Source organism: Dendrobates tinctorius, unplaced genomic scaffold, assembly GCF_039654945.1.
Source record: "Dendrobates tinctorius isolate UK_male_01 unplaced genomic scaffold, ASM3965494v1 ptg000016l, whole genome shotgun sequence".
Classification (NCBI taxonomy): domain Eukaryota; kingdom Metazoa; phylum Chordata; class Amphibia; order Anura; family Dendrobatidae; genus Dendrobates; species Dendrobates tinctorius.
Window position 1 is genome coordinate 11,095,757 of NW_027361684.1, and position 8,411 is coordinate 11,104,167.

The 8,411-nt window shown below is 44.0% G+C and overlaps 1 pseudogene; it reads left to right on the top strand.

Annotated features, from left to right (window-relative positions):
• The first annotated feature begins 653 nt into the window (after positions 1-653).
• LOC141078548 (microtubule-associated serine/threonine-protein kinase 3 pseudogene) lies at positions 654-6,715 on the top strand (annotated as a pseudogene).
• Positions 6,716-8,411: the final 1,696 nt, after the last annotated feature.

The window sequence follows — 8,411 nt, forward strand, 5'->3', positions numbered from 1 at the left end:
TATGGTCGGCCATTATGACATCACTGATGGTCGGCCATTATGACATCACAGATGGTCAGCCATTATGATATCACAGATGGTCGACCATTATGACATCACCGCTCGCAGTTACTTATGCTGTGTACACAGGGTTCCGGCTGCCATTTTGGCTCCCTAGTGACTGAGTGCATTTGCAATTTTTCGCTATGGCTGAATTTCTTCTAGACAAGCTTCAGGTAGAAGGATTATTGGAGATTATTTACACCCATTGCTCTGACATTACGCTTCTACCACCCGATGGCGTCCTCGGCTTCACTCACCGGCTGGTGGTGGAGCTAGTGCAGGACTGCCTGACCAAATACCACCAAGACCGTCTTACCTCAGAGTATCTGACAGATTTAACCCGGAACATCAGGACATTACTACAGCAGGCTGAAGAAAAATCTCAAGATGGAGATTTGGCTTTTGTTAAAGAACTGGCCGAAAAAGTCCTGTATGTGCTGGAAGGTCCGGCCCGCTCCCCGGAACGCCTGGAGACATCACAAGGCGAGTACAAAGATGGGGAAAATGTCCCCCTGGAATCCCCGGACCCTAACACGAGTCAGGCGGGGCTGAGCAGCGATCTGACCACAGAAACCCCTGAGCTGCCGGATCCTGAGAGTGTGATCTGTGAGATGCCAGAGATCCACGAGCCTGCCACTAACTTCATGGAATCATTGATCCCGGCGAGAAAGCCGCATATGAGCGACTTCGAGACATCCAAACTGATCAGCGGCGGATGTTTTGGGGCTGTCTACTTAGTGCAGCACAAATACTCACAGCAGATCTTCGCTATGAAGAAAATGGCGAAGAAGAACCTGGAAACTGAAAAACACGTGGAAGTGGCCTTTCTGGAGAGGGACATCATGACCTTCGCTGATTGTCCCTTTGTGGTCTCCATGCTCTGCTCCTTCCCTACTAGATCTCACCTGTGTATGGTCATGGAGTATGTTGGAGGTGGAGACTGTGGGTCCCTTCTAAGCACCAAGGGCCGTTTATCTATCCCCTTGGCCCGTCTGTACTTTGCAGAAACAGTTCTTGCTGTGGAATACCTGCACAGCTATGGTGTGGTGCACCGAGACCTGAAACCGTACAACCTACTGATTACAACTGCTGGGCATGTTAAAGTCGCCGATTTTGGACTTTCAAAAATTGGTATCATGATACCAAAAACCAACAACTATTAGCAATCAGTGAAGGACATCTCCAGAGAGTTCAAGGACCTTGAGAATTGTGGTACCCTGAATTACATGGCCCCAGAGGTCATCCTAATGAAAGACTACGGAAGACCTGTTGACTGGTGGTCAATGGGGATCATCCTCCATGAATTTCTGGTTGGATCTTTACCATTTGATACGGATTTCATACCTGAGCTTAAAAGAATGATTGTCATGGGAAAAATACCTTGGAATTACAAACGCTGTCCACCCCGTGAGGCTAAGAACCTCATCACTGACCTGCTCAAAAAAAATCCTGAGCAAAGACTTGGGACAGGTGGAGCATTTGAGATTAAGGATCATCCATTCATGAAAAAAATAGATTTTGACAATCTTCTAAATCAGAAGCCGATGTATATTCCTCATCTTGTATCAAATGTGGACACCAACCTCTTTATCAATCACGCTCATAGAGACATGCTTATGGTCTCAGAGAAAGAAGAGGACACAAGTGAGGACAAGGACTTTGACTTCCAAAATTTTACGTCATCCTCTGAAAGGCTTTCTAAACTCTGCACCATCGCTACCATCACGATGAACAATGAGAATTCAAAGTCCCATCCAGAGTGTACCCAAGCATCAGACATCGAGAAAAGAAAATCTGTAATAAATCCAAATGCAGAGCAAGAAAGCCCAGAAAATGTAAAAAAGGAGAAAAAGAGAAGAGGTTCCACCTTCCGCCGGATCTTATCATCATGCCGGCGTGGATTATCTAGGGCTGCCCGCGTGTTTACATGTTGTTGCCGCTCCCCTACGACATCTAAAAGACGGTAAACCTCCACATCAAGCGCCCTGAGGTCCAGCAGATCCACCATCACTGCTGGAGAAGTATAGAAGTGCAATTCCACAACAGTTTTTTTTATTTGTTTACCATGTTCACCAAATGCTAAATCTGACCTGCCATTATGATTCGCCAGGTCATTATGAGATGACAGATACCAAACATGTATAGATTGATTTTTATTTACGTGGTGAAAAAAAATCCAAAGTTTAATAAAAAAAAAAAATTGCACCATTTTCTGAGATCCGTATCGTCTCCATTTTTTGGGATCTGGGGCTGGGTCAGGGCTTATATTTTGCGCTCCGAGCTGACGTTTTTAGTGATAGCATTTTAGGGTAGATACGATTTTCTAATCACCCGTTGCTATGAACCAAAAAAACGTAATTTTGCGGTTTGGATTTTTTTCTCGTTACGTAGTTTACCAATCAGATTGCCTTTGTATTTGGATAAATTGGGAGTTTCTTAATGCAGCAATATGAAATATATGATCGCTTTTTTGTATTGTTTTATTTTGACTAGGGAAAAATGAACATTAAACTTTTTTTTATATTTTTTAAAACATTTTTTTTCCACTTTTGACTTGCTTCAATACAGTAGTCTCCATAGAAGACTTGAAGCTGCAATCATCTGATCACTTGTGCTACGTATAGCCTTGCTATGTGTAGCAGAAATCATCATCTCCAGGGGCGTCCGTGGGTGTGGTTTGTGACACGCTTCCGGCACGCATGTGTTAAATGCCGCTGTCAGAGATTGACAGTGGCATTTAACATGTTAGCTGCCGCAGGTGGATCGCAATTTCAGCTGTTAGGGGCACATGACAGTTGATCAAACCAGCTATCATGTGTCAGAAAAGATGTGGGCTCAGCGTCGGACTCGGAGCCCGTATCAAAGGAAGGGAGGCGACCTAAGATGTACTTATACGTGATAGGTCGTGAAGGGATAAGTAGAACAATATTTTATTTTTAAAAACTTATGTCTAAGTTCAGAAAAAAATGAATATAGGAGGTCAAAATGCAAAACATAAGGACAACAGAGCCCAATAGATTGGTGGAAGGGAGTGCTAAAAATTATTGGGAAAAGAGGTGCAAAATACTTGCCCCTGGAAATTGCAGCCCACAATACACCAGTAATTCTTGGCAGGTTCATTACAGAAAAATTAGTAATTAAAAAGTGCCACTAAAATCACTGGGCTGTGTAATACATGAAGGTGCTGAGCCCTCCAGAATGAAAGGTTTTTTCTTAATTTTCTCTCTGCCATTATATTTCAATGTCCCGGTCAAGACAGACTCAATAATTCCAGTTTATACAGTAAAGCCGAAAGCCGACACGTGAGCTACAGAAAATAGAAAGTCTAATCCTGTTACATTTGCTTTAATGACCAAAGTGAAATCTGCAATAGTTAAAGGGAATCTGTCAGTAGGATCAACCATCCTAAGCCGTCTATATAGGCTATAGGAAGCTGAGTAAAATGATATGTTTTTCTTAATATGTAAATGAGCTGTTAAGATCTATGGGGCGGATATAGATCTCCCTGAGAATCTGCCTGTAAATAAAAGGGGGCATTTCCAGTGGAGACATGTAATGACTGACAGTCTGCTCTCCTGATCTACATGTCTCAGAGTTGGAACACCCTCTTTCATTTAAATAAGTTCTGGAAGAGGATTTTCAGGGAGGTCTGTATGGGGCCCATAGAAATTAACAGCTAATTTACATATTTAAAAACATTGTGGATTTCTCTAGAATAAGACATTGGAACACAGATATCCAAAGACATACCAAAAGGGAATTTAGATTGTGAGCCCCATCGGGGACAGTGATGATAATGTATGTAAAGCGCTGTGGAATATGGCTATACAGTTGTGGCCAAAAGTATTGACACCCCTGCAATTCTGTCAGATAATACTCAGTTTCTTCCTGAAAATGATTGCAAACACATTCTTTGGTATTATTATCTTCATTTAATTTGTCTTAAATGAAAAAACACAAAAGAGAATGAAGCAAAAAGCAAAACATTGATCATTTCACACAAAACTCCAAAAAAGGGCCAGACAAAAGTATTGGCACCCTCAGCCTAAAACTTGGTTGCACAACCTTTAGCCAAAATAACTGCGACCAACCGCTTCCGGTAACCATCAATGAGTTTATTACAATGCTCTGCTGGAATTTTAGACCATTCTTCCTTGGCAAACTGCTCCAGGACCCTGATATTAGAAGGGTGCCTTCTTCAAACTGCCATTTTTAGATCTCTCCACAGGTGTTCTATGGGATTCAAGTCTGGACTCATTGCTGGTCACCTTTAGATGTCTCCAGTGCTTTCTCAAACCATTTTCTAGTGCTTTTGGAAGTGTGTTTTGGGTCATTGTCCTGCTGGAAGACCCATGACCTCTGAGGGAGACCCAGCTTTCTCACACTGTGCCCTACATTATGCTGCAAAATTTGTTGGTAGTCTTCTGACTTCATAATGCCATGCACACGATCAAGCAGTCCAGTGCCAGAGGCAGCAAAGCAACCCCAAAACATCAGGGAACCTCCGCCATGTTTGACTGTAGGGACCGTGTTCTTTTCTTTGAATGCCTCTTTTTTCTCCTGTAAACTCTATGTTGATGCCTTTGCCCAAAAAGCTCTACTTTTGTCTCTTCTGACCAGAGAACATTCTTCCAAAACGCTTTAGGCTTTTTCAGTTAAGTTTTGGCAAACTCCAGCCTGGCTTTTTTATGTCTCGGGGTAAGAAGTGGGGTCTTCCTGGGTCTCCTACCATACAGTCCCTTTTCATTCAGATGCCGACGGATAGTACGGGTTGACACTGTTGTACCCTCGGACTGCAGGACAGCTTGAACTTGTTTGGATGTTAGTTGAGGTTCTTTATCCAACATCTGCACAATCTTGCGTTGAAATCTCTTGTCAATTTTTCTTTTCCGTCCACATCTAGGGAGGTTAGCCACAGTGCCATGGGCTTTAAACTTCTTGATGACACTGCACGCGGTAGACACAGGAACATTCAGGGATTTGGAGATGGACTTGTAGCCTTGAGATTGCTCATGCTTCCTCTCAATTTGGTTTCTCAAGTCCTCAGACAGTTCTTTGGTCTTCTTTCTTTTCTCCATGCTCAATGTGGTACACACAAGGACACAGGACAGAGGTTGAGTCACCTTTAATCCATTTCAACTGGCTGCAAGTGTGATTTAGTTATTGTGGCGGCCGTTTGCGATTCTGGGCTGTAGTAGGAACAGCACCCCGAGTAACCCTGAGACCCTTAACCCCTATACAGGGATCTGGAATTGTAGCAAGGCCCAGGGGGTAGCTGTCTAGAGGAGCAGTGGACCAGAGCAGGACGGCCGCCAAGGGGTCAAAACTAAAACCCGTAATCAAGGTCAGGAGGCAGGAGTCGGAGGCCGGAGGGCAGCAGAGGCACGAAATCAGCAGACAGAAGGAGAGTCAAAAGTCCAGGCCAAGGTCAGTAAAAAAACAGGAGGGCAGCAAATGTACAAAATCAGCAGGCAGAAGGAGAGTCAGGAATCCAAGCGAAGGTCAGCGTCAAAAAATCAGAAGAGAGGCGGAGGTACAAAAATGTCAGGCAATAGAATGGTCAGAAATCCAGGCTGAGGTCAGAGTTTTCACTATAGCAAATTACAAAGTAGCACGCAGGGGAACCAAGAATATATCCGGCGGCTTGCAAGACCAGTCCCAAGGTATTTGAGGGATCAGGTCATCCTTCACAGGCTCCTGGACTGATGATGTAATTAGGGCCGCCCCCAGGACCAGGCCAGATGGAGATGCAGTAAGCCCTACATGACTGACAGAGGGGCAGAGCCTGCGCCCACCAGATGCCTGCGCAGGAGCCTCTTCTCTGTCACCACCCTCACCCTGGAGTGAACCACGGCGCCTCCCAGTGGCTGAGGCAGGAACAGCCGTCCCTGAGTCCGACGGCGACGTGACGGTCCGGCGCCTCCTAGTGGCCGAGACCGGAACCGCAGGCCCTGAGTCTGGCGGTGACGTGTCAGTCCGGCGCCTCCTAGTGGCCAAAGCCGGAACAGCAGGCCCTGAGTCTGGCGACGAGGTATCAGTCCAGCGCCTCCTAGTGGCCGAAGCCGGAACAGCAGGCCCTGAGTCTGGCGGCGACGTGACAGTTATTGTCAACACCTGTTAGGTGGCACAGGTAAGTTACAGGTGCTGTTAATTACACAAATTAGAGAAGCATCACATGATTTTTCGAACAGTGCCAATACTTTTGTCCACCCTCTTTTTTATGTTTGGTGTGGAATTATATCCAATTTGGCTTTAGGACAATTCTTTTTGTGTTTTTTTTATTTAAGACAAATTAAATGAAGATAATAATACCAAAGAATTTGTGTTTGCAATCACTTTCAGGAAGAAACTGAGTATTATCTGACAGAATTGCAGGGGTGTCAATACTTTTGGCCATAACTGTATAGGCAAAAGCGTAATAATAGGTATTTTTTTCAGCTACCTATGACCTACATGTCCATACAGATGGCTTAAAAGAGGTTATCCTACTGACAGATTCCCTTTAAAAACAATACATTTGTGTCATCATTTAAAAAAAAACACTGATTTAGAGAAAATATTTTCTAATAATTACTTAAGAGAAAAGAATTCTCAACATAATCTTTGCCAACTTAAAATCCTTTTTCTGTATGTTAAGCTCTGTGTCCCAAGGCTGAATATTTCAGCTGAGTAAAGGAAAAAGACTGGGCCTTCATTGTAGCTCAATATGTCTGGAAGGGGGAACTATGCGGTCAGTTTCTACAGTAATACCAAAATATTTAAAAAATGCTACAAATATTATAATAGACTTCCTTCATGGAGAAATTACATTACCGAGTTGAAATGCTTCACATAATGAAATAGAAGAGATGAGAATTGCCGTGGATGGAACACAGGGAATGGTACAAGTGGACGGAACACAGAGAATGGAACACGTGGACAGAACACAGAGAATGGAACACGTGGCTGGAACAGAGAGAATGGAACATGTGGACGGAACACAGAGAATGGAACATGTGGATAGAACATAGAGAAAGGAACACGTGGACGAAACAAAAAGAATGGAACACGTGGATGGAACACCGAGAATGGAACACGTGGACAAAACACAGAGAATGGTCCACATGGACGGAACACAGAGAATGGACCACGTGGATGGAACAAAGAGAATGGAAAACGTAGATGGAACACCAGAGAATGGAACACGTGGACGGAACACAGAGAATGGAACACATGGACGGAACAAAGAGAATGGAACATGTGGACGGAACACAGAGAATGGAACACGTGGACAGAACATAGAGAATGGAACACGTGGACGGAACTAAGAGAATGGAACACAGAGAATGGAACAAGTGGACGGAACAAAGAGAATGGAACATGTAGATGGAACACCAGAGAATGGAACACGTGGACGGAACAAAAAGAATGGAACACGTGGACAGAACACAGAGAATGGAACACGTGGACGGAACAAAAAGAATGGAACACGTGGACTGAACACAGAGAATGGAACACGTGGACGGAACACAGAGAATGGACCATGTGGACGGAACAAAGAGAATGGAACATGTGGATGGAACACAGAGAATGGACCACGTGGACAGAACATAGAGAATGGAACACGTGGACGAAACAAAAAGAATGGAACATGTGGATGGAACACAGAGAATGGAACACGTGGACAGAACACAGAGAATGGACCACGTAGACGGAACACAGAGAATGGACCACGTGGACGGAACATAGAGAATAGAAAACGTAGACGGAACACCAGAGAATGGAACACGTGGATGGAACACAGAGAATGGAACATGTGGACGAAACAAAGAGAATGGAACATGTGGACAGAACACAGAGAATGGAACATATGGACAGAACATAGAGAATGGAATACGTGGACGGAACAAAGAGAATGGAACACGTGGATGGAACAAAGAGAATGGAGCACGTGGACGGAACAAAGAGAATGGAACACGTGGACATAACAAAGAGAATGGAACACGTGGACGGAACACAGAATGGAACACGTGGATGGAACAAAAAGAATGGAACACACAGACGGAACACCAGAGAATGGAACACGTGGACGAACACAGAGAATGGAACACGTGGATGGAACTAAGAGAATGAAACACGTGGACAAAACACAGAGAATGGAACACGTGGATGGAACACAGAGAACCGCCTGGAAGTTTTACTGATTTTCTGGTTTACTCTTGAGACTCAATGGGGGATATTCATTAAAAGTAAATTCACCATATTTACAAGCAGAGTTTATTATCCCCTAATTGGGTAGTAAAATGCATGGGAAATTCATTGTGCATGATGAAGGAGACTTCTCTGAAGCTGTGCATTAATCCTCCGCTTTAATGACAACAACAAAAAAA